Below are 25,487 nucleotides of genomic sequence, written 5' to 3'. Positions count from 1 at the left end.
AAATGGGGGTTATGTTTCCCCTCTTCCAGTCAGTGGGAACTTCGCCAGACTGCCAGGACTTCTCAAATATGATGGAGAGTGGCCTGGCCACTTCATCCACCAGTTCCCTCAAGACCCGCGGATGCATCTCATCAGGTCCCATGGACTTGTGCACCTTCAGGTTGCTTAGATATTCTCGAACCTGATCTTCTCATGCAAGTCAAATGTAAGTCTGCCTAGTATTAGTAGTTGGATTTAAAGATGAAAGCAAATCCCAGGGTAGAAACTGGTCTCTACCTCACAACAAAGAAAAAATTGTGAAAGAGATGAGGCTGGAACATTATGAAACTGCTAATAAAGTTGGAGTTGTGAGCTAAATCTTCCTATAAAAAAATAAGAAAAGAAAAAAGTATTTTCCGTATAGTTAAAACCAGTCAATGCCTGCTTCTTAACTATTTGCTGTAAATACAATCCACAATGTGAAATCCTATCTCTACTAAAGTTGCATAAGTTAATGGAATCAGGAATTCAACCACTGTTTTTAAACTCAAGTTTAAAACTAATTTGTTCAAGTATTTGACTATACTTTTTCCAGCTTTGTTTAGTTATTCTACAGAACACATAATTTATTGAGAGGAAAGCATTCTGCAAACCTGCTCTGCAAATTAATTGATATAACACAGGGTGGTCATGCATAGAAAAGTGGGGCCTAAGAATTTACAAACCCAAAGCAATTACCTGGTGACGGGGCAAATTACATTCCCTTCTTAAAGTAAAGAATAAAAATAACAATTTCCTTTGGTAGCACATTGTATTTTTGGGAAACAAACATCGCAACTAGTATCATAGAAAGAGAAAGACATTCTCCAAATCTAAATGCTAATTTTATATAACTTGTATGAAGTTTACTTTAGATACACACACAATTCACAGTCTTGAGGGATATGGGCCAGATGAAAAGTAGTCAGGAGCATGAAGTTTAGGAGAGCAAAAGTTCAGTTGTTTTAGGAATTAGTGGATGGGATCCCATGGGAAGCTGCCCACAGAGACAAAGGAGCAGAAGAGAGCTGGAAGCTCTTTAAAGACATCATTCTTAGAGCACAAGATCTCTTGATTCCCATATGTAAGAAATCGGACAAGGCAGGCAGGAGACTGGCATGGCTGAGTAAGGACCTCTTGGTCAAACAAAAGTGTAAGAAGGAAATGCACAGGCAGTGGAACCAGGGACATGTATCCTGGCAAGAATATAGGGACGCTCCCTGGATGCGTAGGGATGGGACTAGGAAAGCAAAGGGACAGTAGGAGCTGAATTTGGTGAGGGACGTTGTCCTGGTTCTGGCCGGGATAGAGTTAATTTCATGAGAAGCCAGGACAGGTGAGCCAAGCTGGCCAGGGGGCTATTCCATACCATGTGATGCCAAGCTCACCATAAAAGGGAGCTAGTCCATGGCAGGGCTCAGGGACGGTCTGAGTGTGGGCTGAGTGTCTGGTAGGTTGGTAAATGGCTTTCTGTTATCACCCATTGTGAATATCTGAGTACTGCTGTTGTTGTTTCCCTCTCCCTTGCTGTCCCAGTAAACTGTCCTTATTCCAACCCACGAGGCTTTGCCTTTGTTTTTCCATTCTCCTCCCCATCCCGCCGGGGGAGGGGTGAGCGAGCGGCCATGAGGTGCTCAGTTGCCGGCTGGGGATAAACCACGTCACACCCCTGTACAGAAGAAGAAATACACAAGGAAATCAGTTCAGTTAGTGAAGGATGATGATGAACCAGGACCATCACGAGAACAGGAAGAAGAGCCAGAACCAGAGGTAATCACCCAATCCCTGTCCCTGAGGGAGCTGTGAGATATGAGAAAAAATTTCAGTCACCTTCCAGGGGAGCACATTATTACCTGGCTGCTCCGATGCTGGGATAACGGGGCCAGTAGCCTGGAACTGGAGGGCAGGGAGGCCAAGCAGCTGGGATCCCTGTCCAGGGAAGGGGGCATTGACAAGGCGATTGGGAAGATGGCACAGGCCCTCAGCCTCTGGAGGCGACTCCTGTCAAGTGTGAGGGAAAGGTATCCCTTCAGCAAAGATCATGTATGTCGGCCAGGCAAGTGGACCACCGTGGAACGAAGTATCCAGTACCTGAGGGAATTAGCCGTACTTGGAGTGGCGTCCAGTATACCTGGAATCGACTGCCCCAGGTGTAGAAACACAGCCCCACCATTTGCCATGGACTCATCCAGACTGCACTGGAACAGAGTAAAGCCCCAGAGCACCTTCAATACATTGATGACATCATTGTATGGGGCAACTCAGCAGAAGCTCTTTCTGAGAAAGGGAAGAAAATAATCCAAATCCTGCTGAAAGCTGGCTTTGCCATAAAACGAAGGTCAAGGGGCTTGCACAGGAGATCCAATTTTTAGGAATAAGATGGCATGATGGGCGTCATCAGATCCCAGTGGATGCAATCAACAAAATAGCAGCCATGTCTCCACCAACCAACCAACAAAAAGGAAACACTGGCTTTCTTAGGCGTTGTGGGTTTCTGGTGAACGCACATTCCAAATTACAGTCTGATAGTAAGCCCTCTCTACCACGTAACCCGGAAGAAGAATGATTTCAAATGGGGCCCTGAGCAACGACAAGCTTTTGAACAAATTAAACAAGAAATAGCTCATGCAATAGCTCTTGGGCCAGTCAGGGCAGGACCAGATATAAAAATGTGCTGTACACCACAGCCGGGGAGAACGGCCCTACCTGGAGTCTCTGGCAGAAAGCACCAGGGGAGACTCGAGGTCGACCCCTGGGGTTTTGGAGTCAGGGAAACAGAGGATCTGAGGCCCGCTACTGAAAAAAGAGATATTGGCAGCATATGAAGGGGTTCAAGCTGCTTCGGAAGTGATTGGCACTGAAGCACAGCTCCTCCTGGCACCCCGACTGCCAGTGCTGGATGTTCAAAGAGAGGGCCCCTTCTACACACCATGCAACCGATGCTTTATGGGGTAATTGGGTTGCAGTAATCACACAGTGGGCTCAAATAGGAAACCCCAATCACCCAGGAATTCTGCAAGTGATCACAGACTGGCCAGAAGGCAAAGATTTCAGAATGTCGCCAGAGGAGGAGGTGACACGTGCTGAAGAGGCCCCACCATATAGTAAACTAACAGAAGATGAGAAGCCATATGCCCTCTTCACTGATGGGTCCTGTTGCATTGTGGGAAAACATCGAAGGTGGAAGGCTGCTGTGTGGAGTCCTACACAAAGAGTCACAGAAGCTGCCAAAGGAGAAGGTGAATCGAGCCAGTTTGCAGAGGTGAAAGCCATCCAGCTGGCTTTAGACATTGCTGAAAAAGTGGCCAATGCTCTGCCTCTGTATTGACTCATGGATGGTGGCCAATGCCCTGTGGGGGTGATTACAGCAATGTAAGCGGAGCAACTGGCAGCACAGAGGCAAACCCATCTGGGCTGCCCCACTGTGGCAAGATATTGCTGCCCGGCTAGAGAAGCTAGTTGTAAAGGTACGTCATGTAGATGCCCACGTACCCAAGAGTCAGGCTGCTGAGGAACATCAAAACAACCAGCAGGTAGATCAGGCTGCCAAGATTGAAGTGGCTCAGGTGGATCTGGACTGGCAGCGTAAGGGTGAATTATTTATAGCTCGTTGGGCCCATGGCACCTCAGGCTATCAAGTAAGAGATGCGACATATAGATGGGCCCTTGCTCAAGGGGTGGACTTGACCATGGACGCCATCTCACAGGTCATCCATGAATGTGAAACATGCGCTGCAATCAAGCAAGCCAAGTGGTTAAAGCCCCTGTGGTATGGAGGATGATGATTGAAATATAAATATGGGGCAGCATGGCAGATTGATTATATTATACTCCCACGAAGCCGCCAAGGCAAGTGCTACGTTCTTACGATGGTGGAAGCAACCACTGGGTGGCTGGAAACATACCCTGTGCCTCATGCCACTGCCCGGAACACTATCCTGGGCCTTGAAAAGCAAGTCCTGTGGTGACATGGCACCCCAGCAAGAACCGAGTCAGACAACGGGACTCATTTCTGAAACAAGCTCATAGACACCTGGGCCAAAGAGCATGGGCATTGAGTGGGTGTATCACATCCCCTACCATGCACCAGCCTCCGGGAACATCGAAAGGTACAATGGACCGCTAAAGACTACCCTGAGAGCAATGGGTGGTGGGACCCTCAAACACTGGGCCACACATTTAGCAAAGGCCACCTGGTTAGTTAACATGAGGGGATCTGCCAATCGAGCTGGCCCTGTCCAATCAAAATTTCCACGCCCAGTAGAAGGGGATAAAGTTCCTGCAGTGCGCATGAAAAATATGTTGGGTAAAACAGTTTGGGTTATCCCTGCTTCAGGCAAAGGCAAGCCCATCTGCAGGATTGCTTTTGCTCAGGGACCAGGGTGCACTTGGTTGGTGATGCGGAAGGATGGGGAAGTGTGAGAAACCGGACTGAAAGAACTTTTGTCTCAAAGATCGCTTTGCTCAAGTGGGAAACCCCTCCAGCTACTGAGTACGATAAGGATGATAAGGGCGATTGCTGGGTCGTAAGGACGATTGCCGGGTCGTCGAGACTTTCAACCTTCTGACAGAGTCAGATAACAGTCGTGTGAAGAATGGGGCTGGAACTGTGTGTATGCATGTGCAGGAACGTGGAAGCCGTGTCGTACGTGCCATGGTGAAGACCACCACCAGTATAAAAGGGGACTGCCAAGATGAGGATGGCACGCCTTCGCCCACCGCCACAGAACAAGAGATTTGGACTCTCCCGAGACGGACCTCCGAGACGCTGTGGACCCGCGCCGTGCCTTCGTCCACGGGACGCTGTGGACCCGCGTCTTCATCCGCCGTCGCAGAACGAGAGATTTGGATCCCTTTCCCCCACCGAGACACCGTGGATCCGTGGCGGTGACTATTCTTGCGATTCTATCCCGGAGTCTTGCTTGGTTTTCTGCCTTTCTTTTCTGCCCTGTCCTATCGCTCTTATCGGTTACCTTTTCCTTTTCTTTTTTACTCTTTTCATAATAAAAACTGTTTCTGGTATACGGCATTTGACCTCGTTTGTGTCTTAATCTCGCTCTTGGGATCGTATCGAAACCTCCCCGATATTGGATTGGGACATTTAAATTGGCATCACGGACAGGATCCCTTGAAGCGAGAGTGCCGCATTTTACCCTGTTTTGCATAACGCGTGTACCTCTCAGGAACGTAAAGGGGGCGGGCTTGATGTCTTGTTTGAAAGTCGCGTGCTGCCTTCCTGAGAAGACCGCTTCCCCACTTTGAATAAAAGCTCGTCCTCTCCGGAACGTAAGGGGGGGTGGGCTTGTGCTTTGTTTGAAACTTGTGTGCCGTATTGTTTCCCAAATACGTGAGACCTCTCAGGAACGTAACGGGGGCGGGCTTGTCATTTTGTTTGAAACTTGCGTGCTGCCTTCCTGAGATGACTGCTTCCCCGCTTTAAACAAAATGTGTGGTGATAGAACCGTTCCTTCGGGAAGGGAAGTTCTGTTTGATTTTCTGGAGAAACATAGAGCGCGACCCTCTGTGCCCGGGGTGGACTGGGCTCAGGGAAATTGGCATAATTTGCAGAGCGTGGTTGACTGAATGGGCGCCTTGCACAAAGATGCGAGACTAAGAGCAGGAAAAGGAAAAGCGATTATTTGTGCCGTTCTTGGTGCTAGTTTGGCTGCCGCGGTAGAGGCTAGAGATCGTTGCTGTACTGCGGAGTCCCTAACTATCGAATCCCTTCAAAGCCTTACCCGGTCCCTTCAGGGGCAAGTGGCAGAATTAAAAGAACAACTTAAGGCGGAAAAGGATCAAGTGAAATATTTGCAAACTGCCCTGAAGGAGCAGCTCCTTGCGGATACTACCTGCGAGGAAATTCCCCCAAGATCTGAAATTGGCTACCCCTTTAACGACCTGCAGGCAGCGAAAGAGAAAGTAGAGAAATTAGAACCGCTTTCGCTGCGACCCTTGGTCAAGACTGAGTACATTTACAATGATGAGCAGGACCAGTCCCCCCAAGTTACAACCAAGGAAGTCCCTTATACTGCTGTCGAGTTGATGAAACTAAAGAAGGAATTTGGCCGAACCCCTAAGGAATCAGAAACGGAGTATGTGTGGAGAGTGTCGCTGTCTGGGGGGGACCAGATTCTGTTAAGTGAAAGAGAGGTGGAAGGGTATTGGGGACCAGGAGTGTTTTTAACTACTGGGAACCACCACGCCCCCTGGTCTCTGACCCAGCAGGCAGCCTATTGGGCGGGTGGCTTGAACCCCTTGGAGAGGGGCGACCCTCTTGCGATTACGGGGACTGTGGATCAATTAGTAGAGAGTGTGCAGAAGGCAGCTGGTCTGCAGATGATGTATGACCGAAAGTTGGAACCTAGACAGGAGTCCCCAATGATGATGCCAGTAGATCCCGAACGGATGACCCCCCTTATAAGGGGACTCCCTGATTCCTTGAAACCGATTGGTATACAATTACAGGGAAAAATACAAGCGATGCCCCAAGGCGACAGAGCTGTGGCTGCTTTAGAAGGACTTACACCACACCGGCGACCCTTGGACAGGAAAATGTGGACCTGGGGGGAGGTGCCCAAGAACTGATCAATTATGGGCACAAGTATGGCCCCATTAACCCTCCAACTGCCAAAACGGACCCCAGGGGCTTGAGGCGAGCGGAAGTAAAAATAGTTCCACGCCCTGGGAATGATAAGAGAGTACCTCTCTCCAAACCACCGGGAGGGAGAGACATCCCGAACAGACATAATAGACTGTGGGCAGAGGGACAACAGAAGGGGATCCCGTGTGACTTAATGGACGGACTGCCAACAGACAAATTAGAAAAGTTGGTAACAGGATGGCCCACTAAATCGGCAAATGGAGAAGTGTATTTTGAGGATACTACTCCCAGTGCACCCTCCTTGATTGATTTATCAGAAATAAATGCCTCCCAAAACCCAGCGGGAAACTAGATCCTTTGCCCTTCACTGGTGAGCAGAGGGGCGAAGGTTGGATACATATCAGACAGCTCAGTGAGAATGACCGGGGTGATTTGCTAATTACAGGCCTTGTAGGACCAAAACGAGTTCTGGTCACGTTTTTGATAGATACTGGTGCTCAAATTTCAGCTATTAAAACAAAAGATGCTGCTAATTGCGGAGTTGCATCCTCCAAGCAAACACTGTTTGTGGCAGATGCATTTGGCAATGTTCAACTACAGGCATTGGCAATGGTCAGCCTGCGTCTGCCGGGAGAAGATAGTGCCACTACAGTGGCTATGGTAGTGGGAGAGCTTCCATTCAACCCCTTGGGACTTGATGTTCTGAAAGGGAAGACCTGGATTGATAACAAAGGGAGACAGTGGTCATTTGGCTCCCCCACTGTAGATATTCGGCTGCTACAAGCTGCGCCACTACTTCCCCCTTTGAAGCTTACAAATGTTAAGCCTTATCCGATACCTTTGGGGGCCGGAGAGGGAATAACACCTGTATTAGAAGACTTAAAAGGACAAGGTATTGTGATTCCGACCCACTCTCCTTTTAACTCTCCAGTGTGGCCGGTACGAGAACCTAATGGCACATGGAGATTAACAGTAGATTATTGCAGGCTCAACGCAAATACTGGTCCATTGACAGCAGCGGTACCGAACATTGCCGAGCTTATAACTACAATCCAGGAACGAGCCCACCCGGTCATGGTGACAGTGGATGTTAAAGACATGTTTTTTATGGTTCCCCTGCAGCCTGAGGACCAAGATTGCTTTGCTTTTACGTGGGAAGGCCAACAATTCACTTTCACCCGACTCCCACAGGGATATAAGCGTCCCCCCACTCTAGCCCACCACGTGTTAGCGCAGGAACTAGAGATAGTCCAAGCAGAGAAGGAAGTCAGTGTTTACCAATATATCGACGACATGCTTGTGGGAGGGGATGAAACAGAGAAAGTTCGGATAACTCAGGATAATATAATTTCCCACTTAGAAAGTTTGGGGTTGAAAATTCCACCAGAGAAGATACAAACACCCTCAAGTGAGGTAAAGTTTTTAGGAATCTGGTGGAAAGGAGGAATGACATGCATTCCATCGGACACCCTTTCCTCATTAGATCAGATTAAAATGCCAGAGTCGAAAAAGGATTTGCAACATGTATTAGGATTACTTGTGTTTTGGAGAAAGCATATTCCTGATTTTTCGATTATTGCAAGACCATTGTACGACTTGTTGCGAAAAGGGGCCCAGTGGGAATGGACTGAACCCCACGAAGAAGCATTGCGATTGCTAGTGTTTGAAGCAACTGCCCATCAAGCTCTTGGTCCCATTCACCCCACCGACCCTGTCCATATTGAATGGGGATTTGCCAAGACCGGACTGTCAATACATCTATCGCAAAAGGGTCCTGAAGGACCCACTCGGCCTATCGGGTTCTACTCCCATAGTTTTAAAGATGCTGAAAAAAGATACACAACCTGGGAAAACGGCTTGTTTGTAGTCAGCTTAGCCTTGAGGGAGGCTGAACGGACCATTCGGCAACAGCCATTGGTACTTAGAGGCCCCTTTAAGGTAATCAAAATGATTTTAGCAGGAACTCCACCCCCTGATGGGGTGGCTCAGAGGGCCTCTGTGCGGAAATGGTATGCCCAGATAGAACATTATTGTGACATTTTTACAGTGTCTGAGGGAGCCACAAAGAGGTTAACTATCCAAGAAGAGGTGGGCCCAGATAAACAGCTGAACTTCCTCCTGTAATACAAGTGGCCCCTCCATTTTCTGAACAGTTGCAGAATGCTTGGTTTACTGATGCCTCCTCTAAGCGAGAAGGAAAAACTTGGAAATATCGAGCTGTAGCACTCCGCATAGATGTGGATAAACAAATAATCACTGAAGGGGAAGGCAGTGCTCAAGTAGGGGAATTAGTTGCAGTATGGAGTGTTTTCCAACACAAAGCCCAATCTGCCTCTCCTGTCTATATCTATACTGACTCTTATGCTGTATTTAAAGGCTGTACTGAATGGTTTCCATTCTGGGAGCAAAACGAGTGGGAAGTCAACAGGATACCTATATGGCAGAAAGAGAAGTGGCAGGATATCTTGACCATTGCTAGACAGGGAAAGTTTGTGGTAGCCTGGGTGGCTTCCCATCAACAGGATAATACCCCTGTTAGCCAATGGAATGGCAAAGCTGATGAGTTAGCCCGGTTAGCTCCCCTCCAAAACACCCAAATAGCAGAAGACTGGGAGCGATTGTTGGAATGGTTACATGTAAAGGGGAAACATTCAGGGATCAAAGACCTCTACTGTGAGGCCCAAGCTCGAGGTTGGCCCGTTACTAGGGAGGAATGTAAGACTTGTGTGTCCGCTTGCGAACAATGTCGTACCCGCTTAGAAAGGCACCCCCTGGAAGATGATCCCCTACACTTGAGGGAGGGGAAAGGGCTGTGGGAAACCTGGCAAGTGGACTATATTGGTCCTTTCCGGAAGTCGGAAGGAAAGCATTATGTGTTGGTTGGAGTGGCGGTAGTGTCAGGGTTGGTCCAAGCCGAAGCATTTGCCAGAGCTACTGGAGAGAACACGGTAAAGGCATTGAAAGAGTGGTTTGGCACCTTCCCCAAACCACAGTCGATTCAGTCGGATAATGGTTCTCACTTTACTGCTAAAATAGTCCAGGAGTGGGCAACTGGGGAAGGAATCTCGTGGGTACACCATACTCCATACTATCCACAAGCGAATGGAATTGTAGAAAGAACTAATGGTTTGTTGAAGCACTTTCTTAAGCCGCATAAGCCCGGATGGACTGAACGACTATGGGATGCAATTACTGGTGTCAACAGTCGTTGGGGAATAAATGGATGCCCAAAAATCACAGCATTTTGTCCAAAGGCTCCAACCATTATGCCAGCCCCATGCGGCTCTGATTATCCCAAGAATCCATCGCACTTTCCAGGCCAGCCTGTTTTGGTCGAACTCCCCACTGTGGGGGCTGTACCCCTGGTACTGGAAACCCCAATGAATAAGTATGCCTGGAAAGCAAAAGATGCCCATGGGAAGGAACACAAGATTAACACAAGGTGGATTATTCCATCCTTCTAACTACCACACTCTTCCGGTTCCTGGAAGGGAACAGAGTTTGTTTTCTTTTCTCTTCCAGGTGAAAGTTCCAGGGCCTGTCTGAAGGAATTCATGAACACTTGAAGTTGCTGATCACCTGTGGAGTTTTGTCAGGGATTGCTTTGTTAATCTTTATAGGATGCGTAGTGTACTATCGCAAATGGTGTTTTGGCTGGCCATTATCACCATCTTTAATATCGGGGGAAACTTCTGCACTCCCCCCTCCCCAAAATTGTTATGGCAAAATGAATTTGTTATTTTAGGCCAAATAGTAGCTAATGCTTTTAATCTTACTAAGTGTTGGGTTTGTGGTGGACCGTTAGGTTTAGAAAGTTGGCCACGGACTGCTATCCCCATTTCCCCTGAATGGCTGGTGAGCAACTACAGTGAAATCAAAAATGATACCTATTGGGAAGACAGTACATCACTGCCCTGGCCAGTACTATACCCAACTTGTGGAGAATACTGTATAGCCTCCAACAACATCAATACTGGAAACTACCTAGGACAATCTAACTGTAAATTGACTTACAGCTATGGTAGTACTCCCACAGGGAGGATGGACTGGAGATGGCGAAATGAAACAGGTGGTATTTGGTATCCGGAGGGATTCTGGTCCCCAGATGGGAGCTTAAGGTCCCACTGGGGAGGGTTAATGAATTGTTCCTGTTCATATAATAGTTCGGTAGGAGCCTATTACTGTACTAATTGTACTTCAAATAACTCCCCCATAACCCCCCCGAGTCCGTGGGCACAAGGCAATTATTGGGACAATCCAAAAGGGTCAAACTCATGGAGCCCCTTTGCCAACGGGCATCGTGCTCTGAAGGGACATTATTGGGTATGTGGTCATTCTGCTTATAAACTGTTACCGGCAAATTGGACTGGGGTGTGTTATGTGGGGGCAATTTGCCCCTGGTTTTTCCTACTCCCGGAAAATGAGGGTGACGGGTTGGGTGTTAAGGTATATGATGATCTCAATCGACATCGGCAGTCCATTGACAAGTAGAAGTAGTCAAACCTGGGGCAAAGATGAGTGGACCCCTCGACGTATTGTAGAACATTATGGACCTGACACCTGGAACCCCAATGAGTGGGTTAGTGGTGCTCGAGAACCTATCTACAATTTAAACCGCATTATTCGATTGCAAGCTGTCCTAGAGATTATTACCAATCAGACAGCCCGTGCTCTTGACCTATTAGCGGACCAAGCCACGCAAATGCGAGCGGCAATATTTCAACATCGTATGGTTCTCGATTACCTGTTAGTCGAAGAAGGGGGCGTCTGTGATAAACTAAATGATTCTAACTGTTGCTTAAAGATTGATGACAACCGGAAAGTTGTCAAACAAATTGCCACAGGAATATGGAAGCTGGCCCATGTCCCTGTTCAGACATGGAAAGGCTGGGACATTGACTTATTCTCCTGGCTCCCAGGTGGCCCATGGGTTAAGCGAATCTTATTCTACTTGTTATGTGGTTTTGCCATGCTGATGTTTTTACCATGTATTATTCCATGTTTTATACAATTGATTCAACGTGTTGTAACCAACATGCAATTTGTAACTACTGTTTCACCCGACGGTATTAAGCAAATTCGTGCCGTACGTCGATCCACGCTGTCAGTAGTGCAAATTGTATGAGGTGCTCTTTTCCAACCTTTTTCTATATAACTATCTTTTCTCAAAACCGCCATGGGTCCTGAAGCAATCTTTGAGCCATGGGGTGGTGTGAGAAACCGGACTGAAAGAACTTTTGTCTCAAAGATCGCTTTGCTCAAGTGGGAAACCCCTCCAGCTACTGAGTTCCATAAGGACGATAAGGACGATTGCCGGGTCGTCGAGACTTTCAACCTTCTGACAGAGTCAGATAACAGTCGTGTGAAGAATGGGGCTGGAACTGTGTGTATGCATGTGCAGGAACGTGGAAGCCGTGTCGTACGTGCCATGGTGAAGACCACCACCAGTATAAAAGGGGACTGCCAAGATGAGGATGGCGCGCCTTCGCCCACCGCCACAGAACAAGAGATTTGGACTCTCCTGAGACGGACCTCCGAGACGCTGTGGACCCGCGCCGTGCCTTCGTCCACGGGACGCTGTGGACCCGCGTCTTCGTCCGCCGTCGCAGAACGAGAGATTTGGACCCCTTTCCGCCACCGAGACACCGTGGATCCGTGGCGGTGACTATTCTTGCGATTCTATCCCGGAGTCTTGCTTGGTTTTCTGCCTTTCTTTTCTGCCCTGTCCTATCGCTCTTATCGGTTACCTTTTCCTTTTCTTTTTTACTCTTTTCATAATAAAAACTGTTTCTGGTATACGGCATTTGACCTCGTTTGTGTCTTAATCTCGCTCTTGGGATCGTATCGAAACCTCCCCGATATTGGATTGGGACAGGAAGTCCGGTGTGTACCCCAAGGGGATTTGATTTTGGGTGAAAATAGCCAATAAGTTAAATTGTATGATGTTAATTGCTATATGCTGTATCAATGGTATGACCATAAGAATCACCCAAAACTAATGAAGGATGGACTTTGATGAAACTGAACAAAGTGCCACGATGATGGAACTAGAACTGACTTCAGCAACTGGTGCCCAGGAACCTCACTGAAAATCACATCTTCAACACGCAGACTGCGAGCACGGACCATGCCAGATACACCAGCCGTGAAACTCTGGATGCAGCGTGCAACAATCCAGCAGCACGCACCATTGCTCCTGCCCTGAGAGACTGTCATGGCAGCTGGAGCCCAAAGCCATGGACTAAATGAACTCAAGGGACATTTTAGAGCAATGGCCCATAGACTAAGGGAATGATATCTGTGTATGATCTGGGCATGACGTAGATGGTATAAAATAAGGGGTGGACAATGTCCTGGTTCTGGCTAGGATAGAGTTAATTTTCACAAGGAGCCAGGACAGGTGAGCCAAGCTGGCCAGGGGGCTATTCCATACCATGTGACGTCATGCTCACCATAAAAGGGGGCTAGTCGGGAAGGGACTGGTTTTGACGCGGCTCTGGGATGGGCTGAGTGTGGGCTTAGCATCCGGTAGGTCGATCACCGGATCGGTAAATGGCTTTTTGTTATCACCTATTGAGAATATTCCGTTATCAGTACTGCTGTTGTTGTTTCCCTCTCCCTTGCTGTCCCAGTAAACTGTCCTTATTCCAACCCACGAGGCTTTGCCTTTGTCTTTCCCATTCTCATCCCCATCCTTCCGGGGGAGGGGTGAGTGAGCGGCTGTGTGGGGCTCAGCTGCCAGCTGGGGCTAAACCATGTCAGATGTGAAGAATAAGAAGAGGTTTTACAGATACGTTGAAGAAAGGCTCTATGAAGAAAGGCTGAGTTGGGGTTCTTCAGCCTAGAGAAGAGAAGGATTTGGGGAGACCTTATGGTGGCCTTTCAATATATAAAGGGGGCTTATAAGAAAGGCAGAGAGACTTTTTACCAGGGTCTGTAGTGACAGGACAAGGGTTTTAAACTGAAAGACGATAGATTTAGATTGGACATAAGGAAGAAATTTTTTGTGATAAGTATGATGAGAGACTGGAACAGGTTGCCCAGAGAAGTTGTGGATGCCCCATCCCTGGAAGCGTTCATAGTCAAGTTGGATGGGCCTTTGAGCAACCTGATCTAGTGAAAGATGTCCTTTTCCAACCCAAACCATTCTATGATTCTATGATATACATATATGCTATACGTGATAGAATTCCAGGTTCCATTTTCAAACTTTAATTAAATTGCCCAATAATCAGACTGTTTTTTCTTTCTTTTAATCATAATGCAATTTTCTACATTTATTAGATTATTTAAATCAAGTACTTTTTCTCCTTTGCAATTTTATCATTTGGCTTTCTCTGACTGGATTTTGCCTATATTTTTTCTTTTTTCTGGATTACCAATTTATTTACCACTTTTTAATATCAATTTTCAGAGCTGCATGTAGTATTCTGTTCAATGTGACTCATTGCTGCCTTACAGACTATTTCTAGTGCATGGCTTCCTATTGTAATTCTTTATGCTAACTCTGAAAAAGGGAATATGAATGATATGCTATGCTAGATGTAAAATTAATTTGTCATGAATATGTATGTCAGAATATAAAAGAAGTATACAATTCCTCGGTGAAATGAAAGTGGTGTATATAGCCCAGAATTTTAGGGGAAAGAAGTGAACAATATTGTCAAGTTTTTGTTTGGGGTTTTTTTTGTTTTGTTTTTTAATATTAAATCAGTAGCTGCAACTAGTAAATTAGCTGAAGTGGATCTGAACTGTGTCCAACGGGTATGTTTACATTATCAAATAATTCAGTGCAAGAGAAGCAGATAAACAGCCTGAAGTAGCTAGTGCTGAGGCTCCTCAGATTTTCATTATATGAAGTCAGAGAGGTTTACTTCATATTAAATGTAGTCTGGTCTCCTGTGCCAAATATGGTGCCAAACTGTGTGCAGCAAAGCTATCATACAAATTTTGGCTTCCTAAACTGCAGCCTTCTCTAGGGAACACCATTTTCTCCAGCATATTGGTGCCACATCAGAGCCCTTGCCATCATTGCTCACAAAAGACTCCATATTATTTCTGTTCCTCCTCATGGCATTTTGAGTTACATCCTTGTGCCTGATGACTGCCCTACCTTCCAGCTCAAAGTTTGGACAACATCTACTGCAAGGCATCAAAACACCAGTAGGAGTGAACTGTGTGAATTTAAAGAATAGATTAAAACCATCATAGAATAAAACTATCAAAGAAAAATGCTGGCTCACTGTCAAATATAAAAGATTACCAGGCATTACAGCAGTTACTTATAGCAAGACTCCAAAAAGAAGCTGAAGCACTTCAGTATAGTGGCTACTTCCTGGTTAAAAAAAAGCTGGAATTGTATTTTTAAGGACAAAAATGTCTTTATATTTTACATTGGAAAATCTTCCATAACTTAAATTTTTCTGAAGCTTACAATGCTTTCTTATGCCCTTACAAGTAGGATAAGGAAACTAGTCCAGATAATCATGTGCAGGTGAAGACAGTCTGCACAAGCAATAATGGGAAGGAAGGGCAGCTTCCTGGCAGTGAATGAGGAGTCAGGAATGTCTATGATACCACATAGGCAGGACAGTCAATTCACTCATTAGTAAATGGGAATGGAGATGTTTCTAACCAACTAACTATGAAGAAGTGATATTCATAGCAGGTAAGTTTAAAAACTCCTCTTTTGAACATTTATAAGCTTACTCATCATACTGATCTCCAAAATCCTGCCCAGAAATTACTGCAAAAGCAGGAAGCCTTTCTAATCAAGTAACGTTACTTATTCTGCAATTTTAATTCCTATGTAAAATTTTTCAAAACTGGGACTTGGCCCTTGTTTCACTGATTTATTTTTATTTCTCAGAACCCATGAGATTTGATGAAGTATCTGATATCCAGCTTTGCCAGGTTTCTGATCTTTTTCTGGCAGACTTGAGTGACTCAGCTTGAATCTGTGAACAACAAAATACTGTAACACTGATTCAACGAGTCTTACAGCTCCATGTACCTTGATGATCTCTCAATCTTCCGAATCAGTTAACATGCTGATAAGACTTTCTTCACTGACTGCAGCCTTGCATAAGGGATTTTGAAATATCCTTTGACAAAGAGTAAGTCCCTCTTTCAGTCAGTACTCAGTGGTATAAAAATGTTTCATAAGTATGTCCTCACACTATAATTCTGCCAAAAAAAATATAGAAAGAGGCTGAAAACTACAGAGCAATGACAAAAAGTTAAAGAAAATAACGTGCACTTAGCTTACCATATGTTTGATTTTATTAATTCTAAGTAACTGTGGTTCCTTTAAGATGTATGATCCAACTGGATTCAATTTCTGATGGATGCATTTGCTCAAATTTGTTCAGTCTTTTTTTTTTACAAATATCTATTGGAACTGAATCTAACTTTCAATAGAGCTGAAGATAAATAACCTCACCTAAGCTTCTCTCAGCTTTATGAGAAAAATATCTTGATGCTCTAAGAAAGATCAACGATAGGTTGGAAAACAGTAATTACTTAGTTATTTGATATGTAGAACTATATCCCATCTATGCTCATGCAGAAGTAATATACCCTCTAAAACATAATGCTTTTTGGTTGGATAAACTTAAAAATCAATTTTTTCATGGAGGCAAACTAAAATCCATTTTATGTTCTTCCTCCATCTTGCTAGTTTTCACTGTGTACACAGCCACACACCTACACTGAATATAATATTTCATTTATAAAACTACAGCAATGTAAGGCCCTGAAGTGCTTCTGAAAAACCTCTCAAGACACCGGGAACAACTACACTAGAGTAAGGTATATAATCATTGGAATTATCGGGAGGGACACACCAAAAAACAAACAAAAACACAACAGTGGAGAAATATATATCAAATTCACAAAACAGCTATAACCTTGTATACATATATGTGTGTGTACAAGCAAGTAGAAAAGGGAAATATGTTTATTTTCCTCATAAAAGCAATATAGGAATTTATTATTCATCATCATTGACATGCAGCCTAAGAATTTTCAATTAAAATTAGTTTCCTATTGTAGCCAAAAAGATAGGCCTGTAACGAAGGCCTGCTTATATTATACATAATAAGAAAATGTAGCCAAGAAGAAAGGCCTGTAATGAAGGCCTGCTTGTATTATATGTGATAAGAAACTATTCATTATTACTTTAGGTAGAAGGCTAACAATTCTTAGAATGAGCACCTGCTACACATCATGAGAAAAAGGAGGAGCTACAAGACACTTCAAGGTCCTTATGTACATACTTTGCAGAAAGGGAGGACATTAATTGCCTCCAGCAACATCCTTATCTTTCTGAGGCGTATAGCAAACAATTACCAACACTGAAATACTGAGAAACTAGGGGAAAGGTAATTTGGGCCCGGGTCCCCACGACCACCGACCCATAAGCCCCCTACCCAAATTATACCACCTACTCAAAAGATAGAGGCGGAGAACAGAACTGAGCATGCGTTCTAGTTTGCATACTAAGCGAAGAAATATGAACCAATTATTGGAACGGGGAGTGTACCACTTTGTAATCTTTGTAACATTTGTGTATAAATATGACAAGAGAACCAGCATTAGGGGTGCCTGATTTGAGGAACTATCCTCCTGACACCCAGCGCTGCAATAAAGGAAATGCCTGCTTCTTAATGCTAAATTAGTGTTAAGGAGTTTTCTTTCATTCCCGAATTTCGGTGACAGTTTTGGCGACCCAGATGGGACAAGGCTTTTGAATCTCGACGGATCCGTGGGATCATAGGACCTCCAGCCGGCACCGAGGGATTCTCGGGGAGACCCTTCGATCCCCCGGACCGAAGAGTTCTGAGCACGTTCCCTGGGACAGGTAAAAGGCATTTCTCTTACTTTTTAAATGAAATTTAAGATTTTGGGTTAGAGGCCCCCTTAGCCTTCAAGTAAGCCGTGGCGTGAGCTACGCGAGGGGCTATTGTACTGTAATTTAAGATTTTGGGTTAGAGGCCCCCTTAGCCTTCAAGTAAGCCGTGGCGTGAGCTACGCGAGGGGCTATTGTACTGTGGTTTAAGATTTTGGGTTAGAGGCCCCCTTAGCCTTCAAGTAAGCCGTGGCGTGAGCTACGCGAGGGGCTATTGTACTGTGATTTAAGATTTTGGGTTAGAGGCCCCCTTAGCCTTCAAGTAAGCCGTGGCGTGAGCTACGCGAGGGGCTATTGTACTGTGATTTTAAGATTTTGGGTTAGAGGCCCCCTTAGCCTTCAAGTAAGCCGTGGCGTGAGCTACGCGAGGGGCTATTGTACTGTGATTTAAGATTTTTGGGTTAGAGGCCCCCTTAGCCTTCAAGTAAGCCGTGGCGTGAGCTACGCGAGGGGCTATTGTACTGTGATTTAAGATTTTTGGGTTAGAGGCCCCCTTAGCCTTCAAGTAAGCCGTGGCGTGAGCTACGCGAGGGGCTATTGTACTGTGATTTAAGATTTTGGGTTAGAGGCCCCCTTAGCCTTCAAGTAAGCCGTGGCGTGAGCTACGCGAGGGGCTATTGTACTGTGATTTAAGATTTTGGGTTAGAGGCCCCCTTAGCCTTCAAGTAAGCCGTGGCGTGAGCTACGCGAGGGGCTATTGTACTGTGATTTAAGATTTTGGGTTAGAGGCCCCCTTAGCCTTCAAGTAAGCCGTGGCGTGAGCTACGCGAGGGGCTATTGTACTGTGATTTAAGATTTTTGGGTTAGAGGCCCCCTTAGCCTTCAAGTAAGCCGTGGCGTGAGCTACGCGAGGGGCTATTGTACTGTGATTTAAGATTTTGGGTTAGAGGCCCCCTTAGCCTTCAAGTAAGCCGTGGCGTGAGCTACGCGAGGGGCTATTGTACTGTGATTTAAGATTTTGGGTTAGAGGCCCCCTTAGCCTTCAAGTAAGCCGTGGCGTGAGCTACGCGAGGGGCTATTGTACTGTGATTTTAAGATTTTGGGTTAGAGGCCCCCTTAGCCTTCAAGTAAGCCGTGGCGTGAGCTACGCGAGGGGCTATTGTACTGTGATTTAAGATTTTTGGGTTAGAGGCCCCCTTAGCCTTCAAGTAAGCCGTGGCGTGAGCTACGCGAGGGGCTATTGTACTGTGATTTAAGATTTTTGGGTTAGAGGCCCCCTTAGCCTTCAAGTAAGCCGTGGCGTGAGCTACGCGAGGGGCTATTGTACTGTGATTTAAGATTTTGGGTTAGAGGCCCCCTTAGCCTTCAAGTAAGCCGTGGCGTGAGCTACGCGAGGGGCTATTGTACTGTGATTTAAGATTTTGGGTTAGAGGCCCCCTTAGCCTTCAAGTAAGCCGTGGCGTGAGCTACGCGAGGGGCTATTGTACTGTGATTTAAGATTTTGGGTTAGAGGCCCCCTTAGCCTTCAAGTAAGCCGTGGCGTGAGCTACGCGAGGGGCTATTGTACTGTGATTTAAGATTTTGGGTTAGAGGCCCCCTTAGCCTTCAAGTAAGCCGTGGCGTGAGCTACGCGAGGGGCTATTGTACTGTGATTTAAGATTTTGGGTTAGAGGCCCCCTTAGCCTTCAAGTAAGCCGTGGCGTGAGCTACGCAAGGGGCTATTGTACTGTGATTTAAGAATTTTGAAAAGAACTTTTGAGAGGTATTGATCAATCAAGAATTTGTGTTTTAATTGTTTTGTGTTCCTTTTGTCACCTTTGTCATTTGTCAATTTTTGTTTTGTGCTTTTTTTGTGGTATTGTTTTGTGTTACTTTTGTCATTTGTCAATTTTTGTTCTGTGGATTTTGTGGTATTTGCGTTACAATGGGTAACAAACCTTCGGTGGATGGGGGAATATTAAAGAAATCTCCCCTAGGGTGTATTTTAAAACGTTGGAAACAAATAGGAGGGGACCCTCTTATAAAAAGACAACTAATTGAGTATTATAATCACTGGTGGTCGATATATAAATTGGATGATCAGGAAAAATGGCCCAAGAATAAGAATTTGTAATATAATACAATATTACCTTGGTGTTGTTTTGTAGAAGGGAGAAGAAATGGGATGAGGTACCTTATGTTGATTTGGTTGGGGTTTTTTTCACCTTGCAAAATCATCTTGAGTGGCTGAAGGACTGTGGGTTTACCCTGCAAGACCCCCTGGCATCAGCACTAGAAAAGCAGAAAAAGGTAGCAGGAGGCTGTGAAGGTGTTGCTCTGCGTGTAGTACGGGGCAACGGTGTTTGAAGTGCGAGCGTGATGAGGAGGATGATTTGGAATTAATGAAAGATGTTGGAGGTTGCATGGATGGTTTTTGGTAACAGGGAGAAAGGGAAGGAAGTTAGAGAAGAGCAACGAGAAAACGAAGGAGAGCGGAGACAGGCAGGGAGAGACAGGGAAAGAGACGGTAACCTGAGAGCTGCGCTGCAGGGAGCGTCAGCAAAGAGTAACTTCAGGGGAGGACGGCAATACTATGGGGGAGAGGCGGGGCCTCTCCAGCACAAAATACCAGTAATACCTTAGGAGATCATCAGTGTGCCTATTGTAAAGAACTGGGACATTGGAAATGGGATTGTCAGAAATTTAAGGACTGTTTTAGGGGTCCTATGCCTATCAGTCCAGAGGTTCTGGAGGAGGCACGATACAATCAAGAAGCAGCTCCCTTTCCACGTCAGTTCCCCTTAACTAAGTCCTGAAGGGGACCAGGGGAAACCTCCCCAGCAGAACCCCTGGTTATAGTAGAGCTGGGAAAACAGAAAATAGATTTCCTTGTAGATACTGGGGCAACTTATTCTGTATTAAACACTTGTCAAGGAAAATTGAGCAATGATGCAGTAAATGTTGTGAGTGCCACAGGGAAAGCGGAACAGCGTGTCTTTTTTCCATCCTTTAAATTTTAAGCTTGGAAAACAATGGGTAACTTACCAATTTTTATATATGCCTGAATGTCCTATACCACTCTTGGGACGGGACCTATTGAGTAAATTGGAAGCACAGATCACCTTTAAAGATGGAGAAGTTCAACTATTAATCCCTGAATCTAAAGCCATTGAGGCAAGAGTTTTTATGTTGCAGGAACAACCTAAGACTAACGAAGGAATTCCCAAGGAGGTGGAGAATGCAGTGACACCTTTGGTACGGGCTAGTGAGGTTCCAGGTAGATCCAGAAGAGCAGAACCACTAAGAATTATCCTTAAACCTGGAACAAATCCGGTAAGACAAAAACAATACCCATTGAAGACAGAGGCCAAAAAGGGATTAGAAAAGTTAATACTCAACTTTATAGAATATGAGTTGCTCACATAATGCGAATCAGAATTTAACACCCCAACCTTACTCGTTAAAAAGCCAGGGGGTGAGGAATACAGATTAGTGCAAGATTTACGAGCTGTGAACCAAATTGCGCAGGACATTCACCTGGTGGTGGCAAACCCCTATACATTACTTACAGCCCTCAAAGATAAACATGAGTGGTTCACAGTCCTAGATTTAAAGGATGCCTTCTTTTGTATACCTCTCGAGAAACAGAGTCAGGCTATTTTTGCCTTTGAATGGAAAAGCCCAACCACTGGATGAAAAACTCAACTAACCTGGACTGTGTTGCCTCAAGGATTCAAAAATAGTCCAACAATCTTTGGAAACCAGTTAGCTAAAGAATTAGAAATATGGAGAAGAGACCATCCTGGAGGAGTTATGCTGCAATATGTGGATGATATCCTATTAGCAGCAGAAACCTGGGAGGAGTGTATACAAATGACTATAAGCTTATTAAACTTCTTAGGATAAGGAGGATACAAAGTGTCCAAGAAGGCGGCACAGATTGCAAAACCAATGGTCACTTACGTGGGACTTGAGATTTTACAGGGCCAGCGGAGATTGGGAACAGATCGGAAAGAGGCTATTTGTCAGATCCCAGAACCGAAAACAGCAAGAGATCTGAGGGCCTTCCTGGGAATGGCTGGATGGTGTCGTCTGTGGATATCCAACTATGGACTGCTGGTAAGACCTCTTTACGACATCTTGAAGGAGGCACAGAGAGAATATCTGCCTTAGAACCCTGAATGCGGGCAGGCCTTTCAGAGCCTAAAAAAGGCTTTGATGATGGCGCCTGCCCTAGGGCTGCCGGACTTATCTAAGCCCTTCGAACTATTTGTATATGAAAGGCAACATCTCGCTTTGGGAGTATTGGCCCAGAAGATTGGGGACTGAAAGAGACCAGTCGGGTACTTCTCTAAGCAACTGGACCCTGTAAGTAAGGGATGGCCGGGATGTTTGCGAGCTGTAGCGGCCACCGTCCTATTAATACAGGAAGCCAGGAAATTAACCATGGGGCAAGAGATAATTGTATATGCACCCCATATGGTTACCACAGTTCTAGAACAAAAGGGGGGACATTGGTTATCCCCCAGCAGAATGCTTAAATATCAGGTGATGCTATTAGAACAAGATGATGTAGAGCTCAAAGTCACCTCTGCTGTCAATCCCGCTATGTTTTTTAACCATGAATGAGGAAAGTGAGGAATCTTTGAGCCACAACTGTCTGCAAACAATTGAAGAAGTCTATTCCAGTCGCTCAGATCTGCATGACGAACCTTTGACTAACCCTGATCTGGAGCTGTTTACAGACGGTAGCAGTTTTGTACAGGATGGGAAATGAAGGGCTGGATATGCTGTTGTTACAACTACAGAAGTTGTGGAGGCCGAGGCGTTACCCATCGACACGTCGGCGCAGAAAGCGGAACTGATTGCACTATGTCAGGCCTTGAGAATAGCTAAAGGTAAACAGGTAAAAGATATGGACAGACTCCAAATATGCCTTTGGTGTCGTGCACGCTCACAGAGCCATTTGGAAAGAAAGAGGATTGCTGTCAGCACAAGGATCTTCTATTACACACAAAGAAGAAATTTTACAACTTCTCCAAGCTGTCCAGGAGCCAGAAGAGATTGCTATAATGCACTGCTGGGCACACCAGTTTGGGCAATCCAATGTTAATATAGGAAATCATTTGGCAGATTGCACTGCCAAGGAGGTTGCACAACAAGGTATTCTAGCACTAATCCCAGCTAGAAGGATACAGCTACCAGGGACTAAGCCTTTTTACAGTGAAGTAGACCATAAATTGGCATTGCATTTAAAAGCAACAGAAAATTCAGAAAGATGGCTGATAACCCCCAATGAGCAAGTTATTGTGCCACCTCAATTAATGACACAAATAGCTGAGGCCAGACATAAACAAACACATTGGGGAGTGGAGTCTTTGATTGACAACCTCCAATCACAAGTACTTAGTGTTCGAATGACTAAGATTATAAAATCAGTTACACAGAAGTGTCCAGTCTGTTTAAAAAAAAAAAAAACAACCCTCTTAACCAAAGGAGGCCACCCCCAGGGGTTACTAGGTGAGGGAACTCCCCCGGAGATTACTGGCAAATTGATTTTTCTGAGTTACCCAGGCAAAATGGCTATCGATATCTTTTGGTTTTGGTGGATACCTTTTCAGGATGGCCTGAGGCTTTTCCCTGTCGCACCAACAAAGCACGGGAGGTTGTTAAATGCTTATTAAAGGAAATAATACTTAAGTTTGGTGTACCAATTGGAATGTCCTCAGATAGAGGACCGCATTTTGTGGCTGAGGTTTTGCAACAACTAAGTCAAACCTTGAATATTACATGGGATTTACATACTCCATGGAGACCGCAATCTAGTGGAAAAGTTGAAAGAATGTATCAGACTCTTAAGAGACAAATAAGTAAAATCTGTCAGGAAACAACATTAAAATGGCCCCAAGCCCTTTCTTTAGCACTTCTCCACATTAGGGTACAACCTCGGACTAATAAAAAGGAAAAACGCTTGCAGGTCTAAAGAGATACGTCACCTTATCTGAACCTCTGACCCTTGATACCCCCATGCATCCATACCAGCCTGGCAACCACGTCTACATGAAGACTTGGAACTCTGAACCGCTAAAGGAAAAGTGGAAAGGCCCCTTCCAGATTCTTTTGACAACCTACACAGCAATCAAGGTTGAAGAAATTGAACCATGGATCCACTATACCCGAGTTAAGAAAGCCCCCCCTGGATCAGTGGCAAGTAACTACGGAAGGACCTCTAAAAATCAAAATTAAATCGGGTTTGAAAAAGTATGTCAAATATGTAAGATGTCTTGCTCTGTTAGGACAGGTATGGTCCTGTTCTGGGTATTACTGGCAGTTTCTTTGCTCTCCAGTCAAGGGAACCAACAGGAGCTATGGTCTCAAGCCCATAAACAACATACTGGTATAATGGGGAATGTAGGCAAAGCTACCTTACTGACAGTGGTAATACATGGAACTGAGGTGTTTTTAGAAAATGAATGGGGCTTGGAGGATGGCCATTGTGGGAAAATTCCCATATTTAAGGGGAAGGTAGGGAAAGAAATGAAAATAGGATGCAGAATGATAAATGGATCTACACATCAGAGGGCAAATAAGGCCACATCTTGTATAGGAGAAGGTCAAATTACGACCCAATGTATTTCTAGTACCTTAGATTGTTGGCACAATTTTACTTTGGTACAATCTGTGCACGTAATCTGTTTAGGCGTCCTTGATCAATTGTTGGCATTAACATTAAATTTAAGATAAACGTTATCGAACCTAGTATGACACGATCCCCTAGTCTAAGCCTGGGCCTGTGCCAACTGGACCCTCTGGACTGACTCCACTTACTTTTAGCATTGGTCCGTATGTCATTAAAAATGTGGGACAACAACAAATCTTATTAAATCCATTTTATTCCCTTAAAAGGGTAGAGTTGTCCATACTGAAATCCTCGCCAATAAGTTAGCTGCTGCCACTAAGGACGTGCAAGGATTACAACATCCTCTTCGATCCTCTCTTTTAGCTTTAGGGGCAAATCAGTGGCTGTTACCAGATATATTGCCTCCATAGAAACAAATTAATGAAAATGACCACGAGATAATCCTGGAGGGCCTGGGCACTGGCCAAAGTAATATCTCATTAGCTCTTAGCTGTATTCAAGCCCAACTATGGGTCCAGTCGGTGGCATCAGCAATCATTAGAGAAGGGGAAGAAGGGGTCTTACCTAGTGAAGTCCCTAAAGTCATTTGGGATAACGCAAAATGAATTTGAAAAAGAATTCCAGTCTTGATGGCAGTTAGTGCATTTCACCTACAATCCCACCAACCATAGTGCCACAGCATTTGTACTGACTGTATGAAATGCTTCAATACATACCCCTATAGAAATGAATTTAACACTTGTGAGAGAACTTTTACATCATCAAGACCTACAGAAAATTTTGCAGACATGAAAATGGACGGAAAACATTGATAACCATCCACCACGATACTGAGAAAATCCATCAGGTGTTGGAAAGAGTGAAGGAAGATGGGGAGCATAAGTGGTGGGATACTCTGTTTGGATGATCGCCTAACGTTACTGGACTATTGAACAAAATGTTGCATCCGGTTATTGTATTGCTTTTGCTTGTCTTATTAGGCTTTGTTTTAACTACAGCTTTGTATATTAAACTTTGGATAATGATGAAGCACATGATACAGCTCACAACATTTGCCAGAAGTACTGCTAATATATCTACTGATTTATATATGGCTTTGATAGAAAAGGGTGAAGGTGAAACTTTTAAGAATCTGAAAGGATCTGAAAAGTTTCAAAAGGGGGGAATTGTAGCCAAAAAGATAGGCCTGTAACGAAGGCCTGCTTATATTATACATAATAAGAAAATGTAGCCAAGAAGAAAGGCCTGTAATGAAGGCCTGCTTGTATTATATGTGATAAGAAACTATTCATTATTACTTTAGGTAGAAGGCTAACAATTCTTAGAATGAGCACCTGCTACACATCATGAGAAAAAGGAGGAGCTACAAGACACTTCAAGGTCCTTATGTACATACTTTG

General features: G+C 45.0%; 1 protein-coding gene, 1 long non-coding RNA gene and 1 pseudogene across 5 annotated transcripts in view; 2 read left to right on the top strand and 1 right to left on the bottom strand.

Moving 5' to 3' along the window:
* Nucleotides 1-25,487, bottom strand: part of LOC142599161 (tyrosine-protein kinase Fer-like) — a 278,954-nt gene that overhangs the window by 16,555 nt on the left and 236,912 nt on the right. The window lies entirely within an intron of this gene.
* On the top strand, nucleotides 5,464-6,971 carry LOC142599283 (uncharacterized; annotated as a pseudogene).
* The window catches only part of LOC142599232 (uncharacterized), a 537,129-nt gene continuing 528,798 nt past the window's right edge, over nucleotides 17,157-25,487 (top strand). Inside the window, exon 1 of the long non-coding RNA XR_012832855.1 lies at nucleotides 17,157-17,480. This is a non-coding gene — a long non-coding RNA (uncharacterized LOC142599232). The remainder of the gene's footprint in view (nucleotides 17,481-25,487) is intronic.

Source organism: Balearica regulorum, chromosome W, assembly GCF_011004875.1.
Source record: "Balearica regulorum gibbericeps isolate bBalReg1 chromosome W, bBalReg1.pri, whole genome shotgun sequence".
NCBI lineage: Eukaryota > Metazoa > Chordata > Aves > Gruiformes > Gruidae > Balearica > Balearica regulorum.
This window is presented reverse-complemented; position numbering and strand designations above follow the sequence as displayed.